The sequence below is a fragment of the Pteronotus mesoamericanus genome, unplaced genomic scaffold, assembly GCF_021234165.1.
Source record: "Pteronotus mesoamericanus isolate MK-2021 breed Mesoamerican mustached bat unplaced genomic scaffold, CSHL_Meso_final scaffold_85, whole genome shotgun sequence".
NCBI classification, from domain to species: domain Eukaryota; kingdom Metazoa; phylum Chordata; class Mammalia; order Chiroptera; family Mormoopidae; genus Pteronotus; species Pteronotus mesoamericanus.
The window spans coordinates 10,528,167-10,554,377 of NW_026555329.1; positions in this window are offsets into that span (position 1 = coordinate 10,528,167).

Sequence of the window (26,211 nt, forward strand, 5' to 3'; positions counted from 1 at the left end):
TATTTTGTCTTCAAGTTATTTTGGTGTATACAGATAGAGTACTTTCACATTTGTACATTTTTGTCCTTACTAAAACTATGGCTGCATTGTTCATCCTTATATTTATCTCTGTATTGGAATGTCTCTTGAAGTTTTCTTTCAGGTTTTTAAATTTCATATTCTACAGTAGAATTTGCTTGTTTCTCTAGTCTGCTGCCAGGAAGTTAAATATAATAGTAAAGCTTTATTGAAAAGTGGAAAATAAGAAAATTTGAAAATTGGAATCCTATGTTTTTCTTCTTTTTGAGAAAATGTTTTTGTACCTGTGTGCTTTGGGGATTTGATATTAGTCATTTGGTTGACCTAGGAAAGGATGTGAACTGAATCTTCTTAAATAAGGTCACTTTCATTGTTAAATTTTATTGTATTCTTTGTGTAAAACTGATCTTAAAAATTCCATCTTTCTTGATTGTTTTTGCCTCTATAAGGAAACATATACATATATGTATAAAACTTTATCAATTCCTGTACCTATTTGTTAACATTTCCTTAAATGTGTTTTCTCCAGATGTTGCAAGTAAAAAAAAAAAGCCCTTGTTATTTTTTCCATTGTCACTCTTTACTACTTTCCATAGGCGGCATATTGTGCACGCCAAGGATTGGAGGAAATAACAGATGTGTGAGCCCCAAATTACAGGCACAAAAATAACTTTCATAAAATAGGTTTGAAATGACACCACTTTCCAAAAAGCCAGCTCTAATTGACTCAAGCCTAGAAAGCAGTAACTTTAGGGAACATCAGATACACGTCCACTGATCCCAGAAACAGTTCCACAGTGTGACATTAGCTGGGATGATGACATTCCCAGCTTGCTGCCAGCACATTCCAGAAGGCAGGCTGGTATTTTGGTACCAGTCAAGATAGTCTCCTCAATAGTACTGTTCCGACCTCGTTGAGATATTGTTTTATTTATGCAACAACTCCTGAGAACACCAAATCCATTGCTCGCCGCAACAGATAAAAGGAAAAACAAAGAGAAATGAGGGGAAACTGCTCGAATTTTTTCTTTGAATGCAGACGGAGTCCTCACCCCAGGCTTACTGACTGGAGCAGTACGGGTTCCTGCTGTTCGCAGAATGTTACAGATGGCTGCCTGGGCAGGAAGCCCTCCCCCTTCCGCTAACGGTGCTCTGGGGAATGCAGGGGGCCTGGAACCAGCCCTCTCCTTCCCTTCCAAACCTCTTCTTCAAACCCCTACTGAGCAGGGGGAAAAAGAGAGAGAGACAGAGACAGAGACAGAGACAGAGACAGAGAGGGAGGGAGGGAGAGAGAGAGAGAGAAGGAAAAAAATATGCACGTCCCTGGAAACATTTCTGCCAGTCTGTTTTTTATGGAATCTTGAATTAACCTCTTCACTCCCGATTAGAATAGCGATTTATAACTTTGCCGGCATCTCTTTAATGTCCTGAATCAATTCCACCAGCTCATTGAAGTGCCCTACCATTTGGGTTGAATTATAATGGCACTCTTGAGTTATGCAACAATTTCAAGTAAGCAAAAGCAGGTTTGAATTCTGAAATAATTAAAAGTATTTTAGCACATCAAATATTATATTAATAGTGTTCTCTGGTTCCATGTTTTTAAAAATCACATTTTGAAAGTTTCGTGTTTCCAATAGTTTTTCCTTTAGTGCAATTTCTTTCTTTCTTTTATTTAAGTATAAATTTTAAAAATATCTTGCCTTGGTTTAGACCTGTTTAATAAGGAGTTCTTTTCATAATCACAGTTTTTCATTTATAATTTGAAGGTAATTTCATGATCATAGTTCTATTTTAACCTATTTTAAGGCATACTGTATTTGTATACTAAAGCAAGGTGTTTCTCGAAGATAGCTTTTATTTTGGACTTACGAAGAGATTCAGCTAACATATATTTTGCCCAAACAGGAATCATAAACCCAATAGTTTATGATAAAATATAAAATGCAGTGTTATTTCAAACCTCATAACTGCCACTGCAGTAAGAAGGAAATACGCTGCAGGAAGAATATACTTATTTTGAAACATTCATATTACACTTGATTCAAAAATAAAATGTAGAAAGAAAAAATAATTTTATCTCTATCCTTCTCAGTTCTTGGCTTAGACACCCTCCCTCTGCAGATTAACAGGAGAAAAATAAACAAAAGTTTAATAACATAGATATCTCTTGTATACAAGGGAGACTCAGGAACACTGAGTAACCCCCTGAGTTGGCCCAAGCCACAGTTTTAAATACAAATCTCCACCTAAAGACAAAAGAAGATAATGGGGAGTCCGTTTTGGGAGCTTATCAAGAAAAGCACAGTCAAGAAGAATATGATTGTTATGCAGATTTAGTCCTGAGACTTCTCCATTGATAAGGGTTTGTAGGGACTTAGAGCCATCCTTCTCTTCCTGGTACAGAGAGGGAGACACCCTTACAAATGGAGATTTCCCTCCAAATGTAAATGTCTCTTACAAAAGGAGAAGTTCCTGTCAGTTTTCAGAGTTGCTCCTTTATCTGCTCTTTCTTAAAAATAATCAACCTAAAATAATCCTTATGCCAAAAAGACATATTTTAAGATGGCAAATTGTGCTTCCTCTTAAAAGTTACAGACCACTCAAACTCCATAATACCAATGATAAAATGGTTAGGTATTTCATCTTATTGAGAATAAAATATTCTAATCAACTCTAGTCATATTCCATACAGAGACAAATAAAAGTTTAAAGAAGGGAAACTATATAAATGCAATTTAAGAGTGTAACTGATGGAAGAGTTAAAAGGAACTTCTGATTTCATATTAAGAAACACAGACATTCTGTGATTGCCTTCATTTATCTATTGATTAATTTGCCAAATATTGAATGTCCTTGTTTCAAGCACCATGTTAAGGATTCAGTCATGAGTAAAACACACTAGCCCACACGAAACTGACAATGGTGAACATTACAGTTTGGGTTTCCATCACCTTCTATCTAAAGCCCTTTTATCTGTACACTTAGAAAGGCTAAATGAAGACAAGTCAGTCTGACCAGTTCTCAGGTGAACAATCTCCCAGTCAGTAAACCTGGCATCACTTCTGATTGGTCTCTGCATCTGTTCTGATTAGTCCCAAAGCTGTACTGGGACTAATTAAATATTTTTAAATAGCATCCTTGTTACACACAGTAGAAAATTAAATCATTTGGGATTTCTTCTGTGGACCCTGAGAACAAAGATTCATTTTATGTAAACTCCAAGAAGAAATGAATTTGCTGAGATGCACTCTCCATGAGCAACTGAGGACCTACATTTAAGGAATAATAGGAGCCTAGTGGCACTTTGGTAATGGGTGCTCCTCACGTGTTCTGTGTACCTAGAGGAACCTCAGACTGAACTCTTGGAAACTTCCACTAGGCCCTGCTTGTTTAAACTGTCTGAGTTTACCATCTCAAGGAAAACTTGGTTTCTTCTTTCTACCTAGGAACTGAGTCTTACCCCATCCAATCAGAACTGCACAATTCAAATACCTCATTTACATAAAATAAACCTTACTGAGAACCTGGTGGGAACTTTTTCCATAAAATGTGACCTCCTCTTCGTCTCAGTGGAATACAATTTAAGGTGCTATCTACATCTATGTTTCCTAGGCTGCAGCTCTTTTTTGGTGAAATAAATGCTTTTTATTTTTTATTACAGTCCAAAATTAATTTTGGTTTACACTTCAAACATTTTAAAAATGCATTTACCTTATATATGTTCTATTTCTAGCTTAAAAAAACACACATGCACGAACAAACAAAAACAAGAAAGAATACATTGAGGCTTTTTTGAGAGTTTTTTTGTTTTGTGTTTTTTTGAGAAAAAGGAAGAGGAATTGAGTAGAAAGCCTCAACTGTTTTGGGTCTTGCCTTGGATATTATGTTAGGAAGTGAAGCTCAAAGGTACAACAGTCTTGCAATGACAAGGGAAAGCTAATGTCAGAGGTGTTGAACACCGTCCTTGCTACTTAGCTATCCGCCTGGGACAGGCAACCCCCCAAATTTCTTACATAAGCTATATTAATAACTTTCCCTGTTTAATCTACTTTTATTTTGGAAATCTGTTACTTGCAGTCAAAAACAAAATCGGAACCGAAATAATATACTATTTAGAGGAAGTATTTAGATGACTTTTGTTTCATAGGAATAAAAATTGAATGACTATACTTATATTCCAAATAAAGAATTTTGTAATATGTATTTAATTCATGCAGGTTTTCAAATCATAAAACTTCTTGGGAGGCATATTAAACTATAAAAATCTAGATTCTAAAATTAAGTATTATTTCTCGAGTAAACAGCCCTCTTCCATGCATTCTTGTACTTCAGAGGTTTATCTGACTTTGATAGCTAATTTCAGGTGACTCAGCATTCTGGTTTCAGAGTCAGCGGTGTGTGGTCTATAGTCACCTTACAATTTGATCAACCACAACATAAAACACTCAATAGAGATACAGGCCAATGCATTCTAGTGAGAATCCAAGCCAGAAGCCAAAATTGATTTTAAATATGTATTTGAAAGAAAAGAAGAAGGCCTATTGGGCAAATTAGAGCCTATCGACTTCATATCACTAGCTGTATCATAATCATTTTCATATCATACAGGGTCCGCCACAAATAACACCCCTTTTTTAATTACAAAATCTTTTATTACAAAATCATAAGCATGTAATTCTGTAACATAACAATATCACTCAAGTGCACCATATAACATTTTACATGAAATGTTCAAATTAAATCTATAAATTATTACACCAATATTATTACCCTAACAACCACACTCAAGCAGGCATTGCTTCTGCCAGGCCCTGCGTATGTCAAAACTCAGCCAAACAGAAGGATCTAGAAGAAGGAGGTATTTTATTTTCATGGCATTTTTTATCTTCTAGTCTACGGACTTCCTTTTCTATAATACAATTAGTTCCAGTTCACATGAAGACATTGATATACAAGAATGTACATATAATCAAGGAATCTGAACAAATGATGTCATGTGGTTTATTGCTAAATTATTGGAGCTTAGGGGTTTTTAAAAAGTTGTATTGATTTCCTAAGCACAGAACAAAATTACAAAGATAGATATCCTCAATAAAAGTAAAAAGCAAAAAAACCTCTGTGTGTGTGTGTGTGTGTGTGTGTGTGTATGTAAATGATCTCATTTATGATACAGGGTCCAGCACAAATAACGCCCTTATTTTTATTACAAAATCTTTTATTACACAATCATAAGCATGTAATTCTGTAACATAACACTATCACACTCAAGCGCGCCATATAACATTTTAGATGAAATGTTCAAATTGCTGTCCATCTCATGTGAGACATTCACATACCTTACCAACCACACTCAAGCAGGCGTTACTTCTGTCGGACCCTGTAGATTTTACTGAATAGTTGAACAGAAAGAATCATAATAAAGACATATGAAAGTGGAAAAAAAAAAACACCCTATGTTACTTTAGTAGATAAAACATGAAGTGTGTTTCAAGGAAAAAAAAAAGTCACACTGAAAATGCCTTAAATATCTACATATGCAATGATTCAGCAAGGCCCAATGCGCTAACGACAGCCCATCCGCATGCCACAGTGCTGCAAAGCAAAGCCATTCCTTTACATTGCCCCTATCCAAGTCCATTAAGAAATAATGGTTCTAAGATGAAAGTCTTGTTAGGGTTTCAATGAAAATGTTTGGCACACCACGATGAAAACTCAACAATCTGCTTTTTAACGAGAGACACTGGAAAAACGTTGGTTAACATACCACTGAAAATATTAATTCTCCTTAATGGCAGGATGCAACGTAGCTTTTTATAGTTTTTGATCCATGTCATAAATTTGGCTATGACAAAGGGGATACTCCGGCTTTAACTCACTGGCAAGAGCATTAGCTATTTTCCAAGCCTGAAAGGTTTGGCCCTTAGTACTTTTTGTAATGTGCACCAAAGGGCCAGATTTCCATTTTCAGAGGGACAGGCTGTGTGTGTGGACATACACAAGCACACACATGCATGCACATGCGTATGTGAGTGCATAGTCAGTGTATGTGTGTCAGTGGTATGAGTCGTTTTCTTTAAGTTTTTGGAGAGAGAAAATAAAGTAAAATATTACAAGCCCCAATTCCTGGCATCTTTGCAAGAATTTCAGAATTTACAGTTTACTCATTGAGAAAGGTAACAGTCTTACAAACCACAATAACTTGATCACTATATGCCCGATAATATGCTGTCCATTTCAACTGGATGTGGTTAGAAAAAGTGTATTTTTCTTATGCCTTTTTTCCCCAGCATCAGTATAAATTTTCAGATGTTAAAGATGAGAGAACAAAGTGAGAGCAATGAATTTTGGCTTCACAACTTACATTTCAAAACAATGTTACTCTTGTTCAGAATCCCTGAGTAGTATTTTCTCTTAGTTATATATATATATATATATATATATATATATATATATATATATATAAATATATATATGATAAATATAACTTAAGTGCCAGACCATAACATTTTACAATTAATAGCTTCTTTCAACTTTGTCAATGACTATTTGCTTTTTTTCAATGCTATTGAAAGGAAAAGAATTTTTTTAATTGGGTAACTACAGTGGTATTTACTGGAGGAATAATTCTTTGTTGCTGTGATAGGTGGGCAGACAGCAAGTAGGTACCCAAATAACATAAGTTAGTTCAATGTTGTTTTGTTATAATGATGAAAAAAATACTGACTCCCAGCCAGGGCCACCATATTTTTGGAGTTTGCACGTTCCTCCCATATCTGCTTGGGTTTTCTCTGGGGACCTTGGTTTTCCCACACATCCCAACGATGTGCACGTGAGGTGAATTGGTGTGTCCACATTGTCCCAGCCTGAGTGTGGCATCTGTGATGTCCCTTACACCCTAAACTACCAGGACAGGCCTCAGCCACAAGAGACTGCAACTGAAATAAGTAGGTTGGAAAAAAATGATCTTATTCCTATTCATCTCTTTTAACTGTATGTATAGTGTACCTTTATTTCAATGTTCAAAATTAGAAATGTTTGGGTCTTTATTTAGAAGTCTGGTGATATTTGTGATCAGAAATATGCATTAGAAGCTTAACTCTTGTTTATATTCATTAGCCTATGGTAAAATTCGGTTCATTATATGTCACTTTGCTTAAGGTCACAGTTTCCAAGAACCTCTTAACATTAAGTGAGGACTTACTGTAATTGTAATCAAGTTTAAGTTTACTCCAGATTGTTTGTATTTTCCTTCAACAACAGCAACAACAAAAACTCATAAATTTAAAATATGCTGGTAGATTTCTGTTTCCTCTATTTTAAATTTCATTGTGGATTCAGTGTCTTAGAGCAATGAATGAGAAAAAGAGATGAAGTGTGAACTTCATATACAGGAAAAATATAAAATAGCTTATACCAGAACATCTTAAAAGTTATTTTGTGTGTGCGCGTGTGTGTGTGTGTGAGAGAGAGTAGGAATAGGAATAGAGTGAATTCTACTTTAATGTTACTTCCTTATACAAGTAGTACTTAAACTTTCATAAGCATGTGAACACTTAGTGGATGTGGGGGTAGGGGACTTGTTAAAAATCAAAAGTTTTAGACTTAGAGATTCTAATTCAGTAGATCTAGGGTGGAGTCCAGGAACATGCATTTTAAAAAACTTTCTCTCTACCCTTTGATAGCAATGTCAATGATCATTTCCTCAACTTTGAGAAAACACTGTTTTATAACCTACGAAGAATTAAATTTTGCAGAAAGGGTGTTATTCTTATTCATATCCCTATTGATTTTGCTCTTAAGGAAATAACTTTGCACTTACACTCCCCAAACCTGTGCTCCTTCTAAACAGAGCCCTTGCCAATGCAAGTGCTCCTGTGTTGGCTTAGCAAACACCTGGAAGAAATGTTAAAAGGAGAATATTAATATCAGAATGATGATTAAATTAAATTAATTTCACTGTTACTTCCGATTCTGACCTTTACATCGTGAGTCCTGTAAATGGCTAATATTCTTTCCTTTTTTTAAGTCAGGAGTATGAAAAGGGAGAAGGGACAATAAAGCAGTATTGTCTGTTTCATGTCTTTGTATTTCCTAAATAAGATATAATGGAGAACTGTCATCATACACTTTTTTAGTGGCCTATGTTTGCACAGATTGAAATAATCTAACTCTTCATTCAATGAACTTTTTTCTGTTTATATAGGTACTCTTGCAAAATATATATTGTTTTTGAAGTACACATATGTTTAGTTCACAGACATAGCACTCTGTTATATATCACATTCTCTTTTGTACATTTTATTGATCATCATGCCTTTAAGGTCAATTGACATTGCAATGAGTACTCTAATCCACAGACTGACTGCCCAACAATTAATGGAGTGCATCCTCCACATTTTACCTGTCCACCCCCAGCTTGCCTCAAATCCCCACTGCTAAAAAGATGCTACAGTAATGGATATCCCCTTTCATGCCCTTTGATGGACTTGTCCAGATCAATTTCAAGGTAGACACTACCAGTTTATATTTTAAAATCAACTTAGCAAAGAAGAATCTAAAATTTCTGTCAACCAATGGTAACCTTAGGACACTGAAAAAGTCTATTTATGATAACCTCACGAGATGTATAATTTACTCCATAAAATAATTGTTATAATTAACCCATTCTCACCTATAATGCTCTCTAAAGTAATGAACTAATTGAAACAAAAAGAAAAGAAAAAATATTATCTTTTTATTGTTTTCAAGGAAAGAGAGGTAAATTCTACCTCCCTAAAATCCTACTTAGAGTAACTTGACTAAAAACATAGTCTTTTTCACCTATGTATGTCAATCCAGATATAAAACTAGTCTAAATATATGTAACAATCTGAATTAAATTTAGTGAATTATTGAATTCTTTTGAAAAAATTTTATATCTTTTAATAAGACATATGTTTAATAAATCAGTCTTTTGTATTCATACTTATTGAATAAACTTTCACATCCTTGCATTTAATGAAGTGTTACTGTAATTTCATTTGTTTATCTGGTTATTCTCTCTTTATATTTGGAATGATCCTGCCAGTAAATACACAAAAGCTACTATGCAGAGATCAGCAAATATCTTTAAAAACTTCGCAATTGAAAGGAACCTTCAGAGCACATATTAGAACTCCTTGCACAGACCCCTGAAAACATAATCCATGTGGCCATTTCTGTTCTTGATTTGATTTCTGCACACATTTAACTGTTGAATGTCCAGAATAATGGCTTGAGTAGCATGTGCCAATAAAGTGAGATTTCATATAATGTACTTTAAACAAATTGACACAAACATTTTTATTGATTAAACAATTCAATGAGATAGGGGAAAAAACATTTTTGTGAAAGCAAAAAATCTGAAAAAAACACATAGAAAATCAACGTGGAATTAAAATTTGAGAGTAGATGAATCTGAAAGGGCATCTCTGCCTTTGAGTTTGATGTACACTTAAGAAATTCCCTGGGTTAACCCTTAGTGCATGATGTTTCTTTTTCACTGTACTGCATTCCCTACCACTGGGTCATGCACAAATTGACTGTAGGACAAGACAGATTTAATTCAAAAGCGTTATGTACTGTATAGCTAATCATTGACAGAAGAAGGCTTTAAAAATTATTAAATACGGTGAACTTTTTTCTACTCTATCTTCATTACCCTCTAAAGTAGTTGTAATTCACCACATTTTACTGATAAGGGAACTAAATTTTGAAGATGAGGGAAATGCTTTGTGGTTATATTTAATGTCAGGATGCTTTTGAATATTCAGCAGTACAGATTATCCCTTTTTCTGTTTGCACTCTTATTCATGGGCAAAACCCTAAGTGTTTTTTTGAATCAGTTTCACTTGTGGAATTTGTATTAAAAAAAGTCAGGACTTACAAAGAAAAACAATATTTTATTGGCTTATTCAAAAAACACAATAGTTATTTTCAAAAGGAAATAACAGATAAACATTGTTTATATAAGGGTAATTCAGAATTACTTGGCTGCACTCATGTTTGTTGATAAAGCTGAAATGAACTTTCACTTAGATATACTTTGAAGCCCGGCTTCTGGCCTGGTTCCAAGGGTGGAGTGAAGGAGAAATCTGTCAGCAGTCAGTCCTGATTGTATTCAGAGTTCTATGCTGAGTACAGAAGACACATTTCCTTCCTTGTACAGATGCAAAGAAAGGCAAGGTCTGCCCCTGCTGTTTGTAACACCTTTTAAATTTTCTCTTCTTTCTGATAGCCAGGCAGGAGGAATGAAAGTTGGGATAGTGCTATTTAAAGTAGTTTTCATTATTGTGTTATATACATCGATGTTAACTTGATACCCATGTCCTTAATTAGGCCAGGGAGGATCTCTCTGTCAACCTCATCATTCTCGATGTCATTTCTAGAGACTGGTTGGTTTTTGACAAGCCAGGTTAAACACATCATGTAGATGCATAAAGTCCACACAGACGTTTGCCCAAAGTCCATTTTTCCTTTAGTTTGTTGACATAGTCCCATAGTTCTAGAATTTTGCTCATATTCAACAGAAATTTGTATATCCATATAGTGTTAATATATGCATAATGGGTCTCTAAGAAAGGGATAAAAAATATGTAGCATTTCTCAAACATATTTGATTGCAGAATCATGAGAGGACAGTGGCCACTTATTTTGTTTTGCCTCAGAAATTAACACCACTTGGGTGATGTGAGGAAGCCAACCAATGAATAATCAAAGTGGAATGACATTAATCTGATTTCAGTTCTACAGTGGTTCTCAATCTTGGTTGCATGATAGAATCATTTAGCAAGATTTAAAAAATACTAATTCCCAGGCCTTGGTATTACCAGAATTGAGAATTATTGAGCAAAGCAATCATTTTTATTAAAAAGAAAAAAGTGAAGGCATATATGTCTCTTTAACATTTCAAAATATAAGAGTCCATTTACCTAGTGATAAATAGGACTGTTGGTCCTTCATGAATTCAAACTTCATGTGTGGGCATAGTGTAGTATATTCTAGGTTAACCCTTTATAATCTTACTCAACAAAATGTGGTTCAAAGGTATAGAAGCTCTCCAGACATGAGTAATCTTATATTCCATCTGAGAATCACTGGATTGTAAAGTGTCTTTTAGCAAGCCTTTCTCAGGACGTTAGCATGCACATAAAAGATTGGGAAAAATTGATATATAATTTCAGCTATAGGAAAATCTTTTGAAGTTAGAGTTAACTATTTTTGTGATACAATTTTACACTAGAAAATAAAATGAGCACAATGTTAAAAAAAAGGACAGGATAGGGGGAATAATGCCCCACAACTTTATAAAATATAGGAAGACAACAAAGTGGAGAACTTTCTTAGGATGACACATAGATGTTCATTTTAATCATTAATTCTTTTCATCTAACACCTAATTTCATTTTGTAATTAATGTGCTATCTTTTTACATATGCTTTCTTTCTGTGGCACGACACAGAATTTTTCATTCTATGTAAGAAAATTGCAACAGAAGGCAACGCAGCCAATATCGAGGAATGGGGGGATTTTCTGAGTGGTAACTGGTCACTGAGAAATTTTGCCAGCAGAATATTGAGTTTTCAACATTGAGTTTCACAGTTCAGACAACCAGAGTCACACTGAATCTTCAGCAAAATATCCTTAACTTCTAGGTTTCAGATTTTTGTTTGTTCGTTTTTTGCTTCTCTTCAGTGCTTAGCTTAATTCCTCTTCTTATGTTTTTCTTCAATCTCACCCGACCCTTCTTTGCAACTGGGGACGACAGGCTGAAGAGAATCAGGCACGTAAACTCTTCTTAGAGGATATAGGGACACTTGTTGATCTTAAAAAGCACATCCCTGGGAAGACCTGTGCTACACAAACTTTTTGGTGCATAAGAAGGTGGACACCCTTTAGTCTGTCCGTCGCACACTTTGGATGGGCTCCCAATATAAAAAAGTTTTCCTCTCTGCCCAAACTTCCCCCTTTCCTAAACACCCCCCAAAACAGCTAACACTTTTTATAAAATAGCTAGCATTGATCTGTATATCATATTTACTCTATATGTTTCAATTCATCAAATTTTCAGTAAAAAACAGTTGAGGACACTGAAGCACAGTTTTTGTTTTAAATGAACTTTATTCTTTAGACCCATTTTAAATTCACACAAAAAGCACAAAGGTAGCAGACAGTTGCCACATACCCCCATTAGAGGTGTGATTAACATTATAGTTAACATCTTACATTAGTATGGTTATAATTAAGGAACCGGTATCAAAATTTTATTCTTGACTGAAGTTTACACTTCATTCCTTTTACTGTTCTCAACATGAAATTTTTAAAGTAACTTCCAGATTACACAATAGTAGTTAACAGAATTTGTCTTTAAATCTAGATTAATTCCAGAGGACCAGATTTAAGTACTACTTTATAATGTCTTATGAGAAGTTATGCTCATTAAGTCAGACGTCTTGAGAAGAAACTACACCAAATGAGAAGAAAAATAAAATCTTCATTATAGATCTGGGAAGGCCAGTAAAACCTGAGGAAGATCCTGCTGTTGTGGAAAACTTACCTCTGATATTTGTGATCAAACACACCAAGTCCATCTCCATTATTTATAAGTAAGTTTCAGATTTTTTTTCCTAGAAAATGGGCATACTATCAATATTTAATGGCTATTGAGAGGATTTTTGTAAAGGGGAATGGACTATTATACAGCAAACATCTTCTATATACCTAATGCAAAACTACTTAAACTGTATTTAAAAAAAAATTTTTTTTGGCTCTTTCATGTCCCATAACCATATGTGTCTATGTTTACTATTTATACAGAGATATTTCATTACTGATAAGTAATAAAATGTAGAAATGGCCTCACAAATAAGAACTGTGATAGTTGTCTTTGCCCTGAGGAAGTTGATTGGCCACCATCCTGCATGATTTTCTTATCATTGGGTTTATGACAGTGTCATAAGACTTGATCTAAATGAGTATTTAAGACCACTTTGGTTCTCATTTTATACTGTGCTACCTCCCTACCTTCAGTTTCATGTAACTGATATTCAAACCCCAGAAGAATGGTTCTCTACACAAGGATTAAGTCAATATTTTGAGGCTTCTTTCCAAGAGTTGGTCTGGTTTTCCAAAAGAGAGTTGGCTTCCAGTGTGCTTCTACTGCTTCCTGGTGCTTGTTAAAGCATTGGGAAAGGAAGTTCATCTTTCATACACACAACATGGCTTTGGCAAAGGAGAAAAAATGTCTGTCCAGCCAGGAAAAAAACATTCACACATTCCCACATGTTCATACCACCCACATGCAAAAGCCTAATCCTGGGAGCTGCCTTTAGAATTGTCATCATGTTCTGCTATGGATTCTGGGGCTACGATATATACGCATTTAGCAGTGTCTCAACCCAGTGAGCTGTTCCTCCTTTGCTCTTCTGTCACTTCCCTTCTTTTTCCTTTCCTTTACTCTAACGGCTTCTATATCTCTCAGTATGTCTATGCTACGAATGTTCTAAGATGATCATTGAATGACTTAAATTAAAATGTGTAAAATGTGTTAAAGTCACGAAAAGAGCTTTAAACATTAGAGGTTTTTCACTTTGTTAGAGTTCCCTCATTAACTATAAAGAAGTATAGTCCATTTGTACTCATATGTAAAAATTTTTTTAAATAATTTTTCCTAAGTGTAGATATATATATATATATATATATATAGAAGCCTAAGTTATAAATATGTATTACTTCCCACTTAAGATATTTGCAATTTCATTTCCACATGACTTATCTGTATCATACATCAACAGAAAATCAAATTACACAAATATAGGTCTTAAAGGGGACCCTGAAATGTTATAAAATTTATTTAGAAAACTACCATTCCAAATAATATTGTTGAAAATTTCCAGAAAAGAGGTTTTATAACTTTCTGCAGTAATGACATATATTTTCTTAAATCCCTTCTGTCTCATATTCATATCTGAAGGGAGATAGAAGATTATCATTTTCCATTAATATCCCAACAAGCTTACACTGACTGTGTAAAAGTAGTAAAGTCATTTACATGAGATCTGACTGCTAGTGTGTGTCAAGGTAGAAAATAATAGAGACCAAAAATCCCAGTGCATTAGAGTGTCAGTATAACCTAATAGTAAAGAGTGCAGGCTTTAGGAGATATACAGATAGATAGATAGATAGATAGATATAGATATATATAGATAGATATATAAATTGATATATATATACTTATCAATTGTCTAATGCTGCCACCTTTGTCTTTTGTTTTGTTTTCTCTCTTTTTAATCTATGTGATCTTGGAAAATTACATTACTTGTCTGTTTCTCTGTTTCTTCATCCTTCATTAATATAATACTACTACTCACTTCATCAAGATGAATTAATATAATGTAAGGGGATAGAAACATGCTTAATAAGTGGGATTTGTATTACCTTGTATGAAATGCACATGGCACTTCTAGAGATATTTTAAATATTTAATCCCCATTAATCTCCTGATATATCATTTTTGGGCCATTATTATTCCCATTTTATGGATGAGGAAATAGGATAAAGTGAACTTAGGCCTTGCCTGAGAGGACTTCACTGGGGAGAGTGGAGTATAAAGGGAGTAAATGGCAATGAAAAAAATACAATAAAGATTTACTCAAAAAATTAATGATTGACAAACTATGATTCTTCAAACTTGGGTATTGGGCAGACATATCCTTAGAAATTAATAAAACGAACCTGGTACTTTGAGAAAAAACAACAGACAGTAATTGTGATAAAATTAGAGCTGTCAAAAGAAAATGAATAGCTTAGAAGGTTTTTATCTACCACTGTGAGTTTTGCAGTTTCCTGGAACTTTAAACACTTTTCTGATGAAATTAATGAGGACATTAATGATTGTAATTTTATGATAATATATGAAATATGTCAACCTTTGGAAGAGCTACATAAATCAATAATCTGTTTTCCAAATGACAGACATATGAAGTTACAAAACCACATATGAGTAAAATAGTCATTTGAAGTGTAAGAAAAACTAATGGGTTTTAATATTACATGTTAAGAAAAGTTGATTGATATGATTTCCAATTCTACATTCCAACTTACTGTTAAGAAACTACTCCTTGTCAGATTTTGGTGAAGTATTAAAGAAGAATATTTGCAATTATCTGAAAATACTCCTCCCTTGTCTAATTACATATCTGTGGGAAAACAGATTTTCTTTATATACTTTAGCAAAAAAAATCATACTGTTACAGATTGGCTGCAGAAAAGAAAATGTAAGACTCCAACTGTCTTCAATTAAGGCACCAAAGAGATTTCCAAAAATGTAAAACAGTGCCACTCTTGTCAACAAATTGTTGAATATATGGTTATATTTTAAAACAATTGCCACTAAATATGTTTTAATGTAGCAAGTATTAATTTCTTCATGAAAAATGCGGATATACAAGATATGCAACTTCATACTCTTTGGCTTAATTAATTTTTTGAGTCCAAGTAAAGTATTTGTGTGATGAGTCTAAGTGAAGTATTTGTGTGAAAGTATATTGTTATATATATATTCCTGGTAATCTCATTGAAATTCAAGGATGTCTTAATGCTTATAGGTTTAATACAGACTATTTCTTCTCATGCAAATTCAGTAAAAGGAGGAAAAAGAAATAGGATGATCCAAATGCTACAACTCTTAGCAGAGCAAGGGAGCATTAACTTCTCAGATCTAGGCCACTTCCCCTAACCTATTTGCAATAATTTGTCATCTGATGTTCTGCAGAGCTGAGACTTGAGGTTCCTTTAAGGTAAAGAGCAGGTGCTAGGGAACAAGTTAAGTAATATGATGTGAGAAGAGGAATGAAAAGCATGTCCACTAGAACTTTGACATACTATCATCACTATTCACAAACACACACATCTTCTTATTGGCCCATTACATCTGTTTTATGAAATTAATACATTAGGGATATTTTCTCTTGTCATTAAATATTCCTCTAAAATATAATTTTTAAAATTTAAATAACATTTAACCATATTTCATCCTAAAGATATAACTTGATTTAAGATGTCTCTTTTTATAAGCCACTACTCCATAAAAATCCTAAAGGAAAGGATAGGCAGTAAAATTTCAGACATCCCACACAGCAGTATTTTTTTCTGATACATCCTCTAGGGCAGAGAAATAAAGGAAAGAACAAATAAATGGGACTACATCAAATTAAAAAGCTTCTGCACAGCTAAAAAAAATAATCAATATGAAAAGGGAACTAACTGTATGGAAAACATATTTGCCAATGATACCTCAGACAAGGATTTGATCTCCAAAATTTATAAAGAACTCGTGACTCAACACCAACAAGACAACAACCCAATTAAAAAATGGACAAAGGACACTTCTCCAAGGAGGAAACACAGAGGGCCCAGAGACATATGAAAGGATGCTCAGCATCACTAGCTGTTAGAGAGATGAAAATTAAAACCACAATGAGATACCACCTCACATTGCTCAGAACGGCCATCATAAACAAACCAACAAACAAGTGCTGGGTGTGTGTGTGGAGAAAGGGTAATCCTTTTGCACTGCTTGTAGGAATGCAGTCAGGTATAGCCACTGCAGAAAGCCACTGCAAAAAATGAAAAATGGATCTGGTTTTGAACTAGTGATTCCACTGCTGGGATTATACCCTAAGAATCCTGATACACCAATTCAAAAGAACTTTTGCACCTTTATGTTCATAGCAGCATTATTTACAATAGCCAAGCACTGGAAACAGCCTAGGTGCCCATCAGTAAATGAATGGATCAAAAAACTGTGGTATATTTACACAATGGAATACTACATAGCAGAAAGAAAGAAGGAACTCCTACCTTTCACGACAGCATGGATGGAACTGGAGAATATTATGCTAGTGAAGTAAGCCAGGTGGTGAAAGACAGATACCATATGACCTCGCCTGTTAGTGGAATCTAATGAACATAACAAATAAAACAAGCAAATAGAACCAGAGCCATGGAAACAAGGAACAAACTGACAGGGACCAGAGGGACGGGAGACCGTGGATAAGGGAGGAAAGAAGGGGATGAGTCTAGTTAAAAAAAAGTATAAATGACTCATGGACATGGACACCAGAGTAGGGGTTGACTCTGGGAGCGGGGATGGTGGAGGGGAGACCCAAAGGGGGAAAATGGAGACAACTGTAATAGAACAACAATAAAAAAATAAATAAATAAAAATTGCAAAATGTTAAAAAGTCTCTTGTTAAACATTTAGATGTTTCCCATTCATCGTTATTATAAACAATGAGCTTAAGTGAACATCTGTTCATCTGTTCACCCAAATCTTTGTATTCATTCATGATTATTTCCTTAAGGCAAATTCCTAGTAAAGAAATTCTTGACTCAAAGACTATATATATTATTAACTTTTTTTTTATTTTTCTCCATTATTCTTTGGAATAGTTGTACAAATTTGTATTTCACTGAGAACTATAGAAACAAACATTACTTCAGAAATAAAATGTCATTTAGATATCATTTGTGAATATCCTAGGTGTATTTATCATCCATTGTATTATTTGTATCTTAGTCTCAGTGTTATTATTTTAATTATTTGCACTATAATTTTTCAGTGGTTTTAATCAGTGAAATAATAATGCCTGCCTGTTCTTTCTTTTGACCGAATTTAACAAATCATCCTTCTATTTTTAAACTTTTTCTACCATTCTTTTATAAATATCTTTTTAAAATAACAAATGACAGATTTATTTTTGTCAAATTTCAGTTGAGAAATTTAACCTACTCATACATTTTCACAACTAGTATCTATGTATGGTCTTTATTTTGTCATCCTCTTTGCTTTCTGTTTAAAAAAAAATTAAGTAAGCTTTTCCCCTCCTATTTTCTGCTATTTAAAACATAGTCTCTTTGCACTTTCTTTAGAAATATCGATACTTTATTTTTTCAGATTTATTGAGGTTTAATTACAAAGAAAATTGTGTATTTAAATTTTACAATATGACTTGACATTCGTATACCTTGTAAAAGGATTTCTTCCATTGAGTTCATTAACATATTCATGACTTCACATAATTACCTTTGTGTGTGTGTGTGTGTGTGTGTGTGTACATTTATACTCTACTTTGTTATGAGATTTCAATTATGCAATACAGTGATACCATCTATAGTCACTGTACTATACATTACATCCTCAGACTTTATTCATGTTAATAACTGAAAGTTTGTAACCCATTAACTAACCTCTCCATGTTTTCCTACCCTTCAGCTCCTGGCAACCACTTTTCTATTCTCTGGTTCTGTAAGTTTGACTTCTTTTTTTTTTTTCCAATTTCACGTACGTGACACCACGCAGTATTTGTCTATCCCTGTCTGACTTATTTGATTTAGCATTGTGCTAAGTTTATCATTTGTTATCTCAAATGACAGAGTTTTCTTTTCTTTTTAAAGGCTAAATAATATTTCATCATGTATATGATGGAATATATACATATATAATGGGATATATATTTAAATATATAGTAATGGGGTTAGTGTGTATTAATGTGTGTGGATAACAACCTCTTATCAGATATGTGATTCAAAATTACTTTCTTCCATTTCATAGGTTGTCTTTTCATTTTGTTGATTTTTTTTCTTTTTGGTTTGATGTAGTCCTACTTGTTTATATTTGCTTTTGTTGCCTTTGCTTTTGGTACCAAATCCCCCCAAAAAAAAATACCCAACAAAAAGCATGTTATGGCCAAGACCAATGTGAAGGAGTTTACCCCTATATTTTCTTCTATGAGTTTTATAGTTTCATGTCTTAATTTCAAATCTTTATTCTATTTTGTGTTGATTTTTGTGTATGCTGTAAGATAGGGGTTCAGTTTATTTCATTTGTATGTGGCTGTGCAGTTTTCCCATTTTCCATCACCTTTTAGTAGAGAGACTATCCTTTCCCCATTATACCTCCAGCTTATTTCTCTTTCTCCAGATTGCTTTGGTTATTTGGAATCTTTTGGTTCTGTAATATGAATACTTTAGATCCTGCTTCTTATGGAATTTGTGGTTACTTTTTGTTATTAAAATACATTTTAACAGCAGCAAACATATTTAGCATCTGTTACTTAACAGAATAATAACACTTGAATTCTTTTTCTGTTGAATGACCAGTCCAGTTATTACATTCCATAAAGAAATGACTTTTGGTGTGAGTTTTTGATGACCATTTTTGTGTTATTTTAGCATGATGATTTAAAAACATACTCAAAATAAAAGAGCTCAATGAAGCCCCATATACACATTATCCAGATTCAAGTAAGAGTGCTACAGCTGTGCCTTCTATCCTTTTATACTTAAAAATATTTAAATCAATGTAATTTAATTATAAATATCAATAATCAAAAAGATATTTTATCTTTTGTACAAATAATAATTGTAGCTCAGTTTTATTTTTTATTTCCCTCTTATTTTTCCATCTTTGTTGATATATGCATAGTAAAATTAAATTATTTTCCTTATATTATATGTATAATAATGTAAGAGTCTTTTACACACCTACATTATTGAATAACTCCTGAAAACTACTATTTAGACTTACGTTTGTTTCTTTGTTTTGTGGTATACCGCCATTTCTTTCATACCATTATTTTCCACATTCTTGAAGTTTTTCATTTTTTTTCAATCTACTGCAGCATGTACTTGAGACTTCTGTAGCAGAAAATATGTGGGTGGTATATTCGTTAAGCCCTTGTGTATCTGATAATGGCCACCTGCTGGTCTTGCACACAGATGAATTTGGCTTGCCATAGAGTTTTGCCTTGCATTGAAAACATGGCTATTGTTTTCTGGCAGTTAAGTTTTTTTTGTGCATCTGGATGCTTGTACTAGTTTTAGAAATTTATTCTAAAATTCAATACTTTCATGAAGTTATGGGTAGATAACAACTTATTTGTCTTATTTTTCCTGAAATTTGACAGTCTCTTGTATGCTGAGTATATTTTTCTACAATTAAAGAAACTTTTCTTCAGTTGTCTAAGTTTTGCTTTTTATTTGTCAATTCTATTATCTTTTCTTAATTTCTATTACATATATTGAAATTCTTTAGTCTGTTTTATATATATCTTAATTTTCCACACTTCAGTTCTATTCTTCTATATTGTAAGAGATTTTCTGAAGCTTGGCTCAGTTTCATCTACTCTATTTTCTGCAATGCCAAATATATTTTTATTATCTGAGTGTGTGAAATTCAGAAACCATGTTTAACATTTCCACACATCTTTCTCTGACATTAGATTTTAATCTTCATTACTTCCTGCCTTTCTCACATTTCCTTGAGAGGATCTCACTTTTTTAAAATAGAGAATGTTAATAAGATACTGTGGGGTTTCATGCAGTTTTCCTTCCTATGCAGAGGATTATTGTGGGTTTCAGGAAGGAAGGAAATGGATGATTCGTTAATGTTTTAAATCAACCAGCCTTAATTTCAATATTTTTTAACAGGAATTCTTCAGTTTCTATTGGCAAGGCCTTATTATCCAGTTTCAAGTATAGATTAAGGTGTTTCCGTGTGCTTATAACGTGTCCTTCCAATGTCCCATCTATGATCTACCTCGTGTACTCTAATAGTGTCACCCATAGGGAAAGTTGGTTTTTGGTGATGACTGTGTGGCTGTTTTTGACATTTTACTTCAACTTTTTTTCTGTCCCTTCAGGATATTTCTACACATTCCCAGACAGTGTTTTAGCCTTCCATCACTTGTCATCAGAAATGTTTTACTGATCTTCATGATCTCTTCCTTTAAACAATTATGCACAGAAATTTCAGACTGGCAGTTGACACTCTCCTACCTCACTGAAACTGGCGGGATTTACATGATTCTATCCCCATTTTCCCCCCTCCGCCAAGTTTAGATGGGAGGAAAACTATTAAAATAATTTAGTATTAAATGCAAAATCATTTAGAAATCTCTCTAAAATATTGATTTCATCAAAGAGCTTTCCTGGCTTATAAACTGTCAGTGGACCCAAAATGCTTATAGAATAAAATGGAAACATTGCTATTTATCATCCAAGCTGGTTATAGTATGGTTTTGAAATAGCTTTTTCCAGTCTCAGCTTTGATATCTTCTCAACTCAGTTTTTTGCTCCACTGGTATAGTTTCCTCATTTTTTCCTAAATAAGTTATACTCGATTCTACCTGCAAACTTGTCCTCACACTGTATGATTGGTGTGGAATGCTTTGTGTGTTGTAGGTAAATTCTCTTCATTATTTTATTCCTAGTTTGTAACTTATTTAATTGAGTTACCCAAAACCATTGTAACTTTTATAAGCATTTTCCTTCCTGTGTTACTCATGTTAGTAGTTAATTAAAGAATGATGAATATTTTATCCTACATTGAATGAGGAGTTATCTCTTCTACTTAGATAACACTTTGAGAAGTGTCACTTAGAATTAATACTTTTTAATCTTCATATTACCTACAACATTGTTCACCTAGTACACAACACATGCTTGCTGTATGAATGTATGAATAAACAGAGAGACCAAATCAAAAAGACCAAATAATTGGTTTCCATTTTTAGATATTTTACACAATCTTAAAAAAAGTCTAAAATTCTCAATGTAACAATCAACTGAATCATATAGATTTAATCAATAGTTTTCATAATAAAGTTAAAATAATTATAAAAAGAAAATTAGACCACAACACAGGGTATGCAGAACAAGCTTCAGTGCTATCCTTTATGGAAGGGCGCTAATTGCCTGATCAAGGGCACTGGCAGTGAAATGGGCTTCGAAGCAAGACGGCCCTGAATTCAACCATTGTCCATGTCCATGAGTCCTTTTTCCCTTTTGCTCAACCCGTCCACTAGCTGCCATCCTGCTCTCCATCTATGAGTCAGTTCCCATTTTCCCAGTTGTTCAATTTGTTCATTAGATTCCACATATGAGTGAAATCATATGATATGTACCTTTCTCTGACTGGTTTATTTCACTTAACATAATGTTCTCCAGGTCCACCCTTGCTGTCACAAAAAATAAAATTTTCTTTTTTTATGGCTGAGTAGTGTTCCATTGCATAAATGCCTCATAGTTGTTTTATTCACTCATCTACTGATAGACACTTGGGCTACTTCCATACTTTGGTAATTGTAAATAATGCTGCAATGAACATAGGGGTATTTATATTCTTTTGAATTACTGTTTTAGGTTCCTTCAGATATATTCCCAGAAGTGGGATCACTGGTCAAAAGGCAGATCCATTTTTAATTTTTTGAGCTATCTTCAGACTACTTTCCATAGTGACTTTATTGGCTTCATTCCCACCAAAGTGCATAAAGGTTCCTTTTTCTCCACATTGTCACCAGTACTTACTGTTTGTTGATTTATTGATAATAGCCATTCTGACAGATGTGAGATGGTATCTCATGATTTTACTATACATTTCTCTAATGATTAATGACACTAAGCATCTTTTCATAAGTCTATTGGCCATCTGTATGTCCTCTTTGGAGAGGTGTCTATTCAGGTCCTTTACCCATTTTTTATTTGGGTTGTCTGTTTTTTGGGTGTTGAGTTTTTTAAGTTCTTTATAAATTTTGGACATTAACTCCTTATCAGATATATTGGTGAATATATTCTCCCATTCTGTGGATTGTCTTTTTATTTTGTTGATGATTTCCTTTGCTGTGCAAAAACTTTTTAGTTTCATATAGTCCCATTTGTTTATTTTTTCTTTTATTTCCCTTACCTGGGGAAGTATATCTGATAAAAAATTGCCATGAGCAATGTCTGAGATTTTGTTGCCTATGTTTTCTTCTAGGACTTTTATGGTGTTGGGTCTATTATTTAAGTCTAATCCATTTTGAATTTATTCTTGTGTGTGGTGTAATAAGTTGTCTAGTTTAATTTTTTGTACATATCTTTCCAATTTCCCAACACCATTTATTGAACAAACTTTCTTTAGCCCATTGTATGCGTTTACTTCCTCTATTAAATATTAACTTACTATAAAGGTGTGGGTTTATTTCTGGGCTTTCTATTCTCTTTCATAGATCTATAGGTGTGTTCTGATGCCAGTACCATGCTGTTTTGATTACTATGTCCTTATAGCACAGTTTCATATTAGGTATCCTGATTTCTCTAACTTTGTTCTTCTTAGGATTTCTGTTGCTATGTGGGGCTTTGTGTGGTTCCATATTAATTTTTGAAATATTTGTTCTAGCTCTGTGTGATACATCATTGGAATCTTGATAGGAATTATGTTCCTATCTATAGTTTGCTTTGGGTAGTATGAACATATTAATGATGTTAATTCTCCTATCCATGAACATGGTATGTGCTTCCACTTATTTGTATTTTCTTCAATTTCTTTCTTCAGTGTCTTATAATTTTCTGACTACAGGTCTTTTACATCCTTGGTTAGGTTTATTACTGGGTATTTTATTATTTTTGAAGCAATTTTGAAATGGGATTGTTTTCTTAATTTCCCTTCTGTTAGTTCATTATTGGCATGTTAAAATGCAACTATATCTAGATATTAATTTTTGTATCCTGTTACTCTGCTGAATTCATTTATCAGTTCTAGAAATTTGTTGGTGGAATCTTTGGGATTCTCTATGTACAATATCATGTCATATGCAAATAATGACAGTTTTATTTCTTCCTTTTCAATTTGGATGCCTTTTACTTCCTCCTCTTGTCTGATTGCTATGGCTAAGACTTCTAGTACTATGTTGAATAAGAGGTAAAAGTGGACATCCTTATCTTGTTCCTGAATTTAAGGGGAACATGTGGTAGTTTTTGCCCATTGAGTATGATGCTGGCAGTGAGTTTTTCATATATGGCCTTTATTATGTTTGAGCATGTTCCCTCTAATCTCACTTTGCTGAGAATTTTTGTAGGAAATGGGTGTTGGATTTTATCAAAAGGTTTCTCTGAATCTATTCATATGATCATGTGGTTTTTATCCTTCATTTTGTTTATGCAGTAATTTACTTTTATTGATATGTGAATGTAGTATCAACCTTGTATTCCCAAAATAAATCCCACTTAATCATGGTGTATGATCTTTTTGATGCATTATTGTATCCAGTTTGCTAATATTTTGTTGAGGATTTTAACATCTAAGTCCATTAAGAATATTGGCCTATAATTTTCTTTCTTAGTAGTGTTTGTCTGGTTTTGAAATTAGAATAATGCTGGCCTTGTAAAATGACCTTGGGACCCTTCCCTTCTCTTGAATTCTGTGAAACAGTTTGAGAAGAAGTGTTAGTTCTCATAATGCTTGGTAAAATTCACTTGTGAAGCCATCTGGTCCAGGACTTTTGTTTGTTGGGAATTTTTTGATTACTGCTTCAATTTCACTAGGTGTAATCTGTCTATTCAGGTTCTGTAATTCTTCCTGATTTAGTTTTGGAAGATTGTATGTTTGAAAGAATTTATTCATTTCATCCTGGCTGTCCAGTTTGTTGGCATATAGTTATTACTATAATATCACCTTACATTCCTTAGTATTTCTTTGGTGTCAGTTGTTATTTCTCCTCTTTCATTTCTAACATTATTTATTTGGGTCCTTTCTCTTTATTTCTTGATAAGTCTGGTTAAAAGTTTATTATTCTTTTTGTCTTTTCAAAGAATCAGCTCTTAGTTTTACTGATCTTTTGTATCTTTTTTTAGACTTTATTTTGTTTATTTCTGCTCTGATCTTTACTATTTCCTTCCTTCTACTCACTTTGAGCTCTGTTTGTTGTTCTTTTTCAAATTCCTTTAAGTGTAAAGTTAATTTGTTAATGAGAGTTTTTTCTTGTTTTTTGAGATAAACCCATAATGCTATGAATTTTCCTCTTAGGATTTCTTTCCCAGTGTCCCACAGATTTTGGATTGTTGTGTTCTCATTTTAATTTCTTTCAAGGTATTTTTGATTTCTTCCCTTCATTGTTGACCCATTCATTGTTTAATAACATGTTATTTAGCTTCCATGTCTTTGCATGTTTTTCAGTGTTCTTGTGATTGATTTCTAGTTTCATAGCTTTGTCATCAGAGAAGATACTTGATATGATTTCCATCTTCTTAAATTTATCAAGACTTCTTTTGTGTCCTAACATGTGGTCTATCCTAGAAAACATTCCATGTGCACTTGAAAAATATGTATATTCTGCTGCTTTGGGATGAAATGCTTGGAAGATATCAATTAAATCCATTTGATCTAGTGTGTCATTTAAGGTCGCTGTTTTCTTGCTGATTTTCTGTATGGAAGATCTATCTATTGAAGTCAATGGGTGTTAAAATCATTGATTCTCACCATATTTCTGTCGATCTCTTCCTTTATGTCCATCAAGATTTGCTTCACATATTTAGTTGCTCCTATGTTGGGTGCATAAATGTTTACTAAGGTTATATCCTTTTCCTAGACTGTTCCCTTTATCATTATTATTTGTCTCTTACTATAGCCTTGGTTTTAAAGTCTATTTTGTTGGATATAAGTACTGTTACCCCAGTTTTTTTCCCCTTCCATTTGCATGAAATATCTTTTTCCATCCCTTTATTTTTATTCTGTGTGTGTCTTTCTGTTGGAAATAGGTATTTTGGAGGCAGCATATATACGGGTCTTGTTTTTTACCCATTCAGCTACCCTATGTCTTTTGGTTGGAGCATTTAAGCCATTTACATTTAAGGTGATTATTGATAGATACGTATTTGGTGCCATTTTTTTGTTAGACTATTTCCCCCTTTTTTTCTTTCTCTTTTTCTTCTTCTTCTTCTTAAGGCAAGCCCTTTAATATTTGTTGCAGTACTGTTTTGGTATTAACAAACTTCTTTAGCTTTTTTTTTTTTTTCTAGGAAGCTCCTTATTTTTCCTCTGATTTTAAATGCTAGTCTTGTTGGGTAAAGTAACCTTGGTTGTAGACCCTTGCTTTTCATCACCTTGAATATTTCACACCACTCCCTTCTGGCCTGAAATGTTTCTTTTGAGAAATCAGATGATAGACTAATCAGTGCACTCTTTATGTAACTACCTGCTTTTCTCTTGTGGCTTTTAGGTTCTCTCCTTGTCTTTAAGTCTTGTCATTGTCATTATGATATATTTTGGTATAGGCCTTTTTGAGTCCAACTTGTTTGGGATTCTCTGAGTTTCCTGGACTTGTGTGACTTTTTCCTTCACCAGATTAGGAAAGT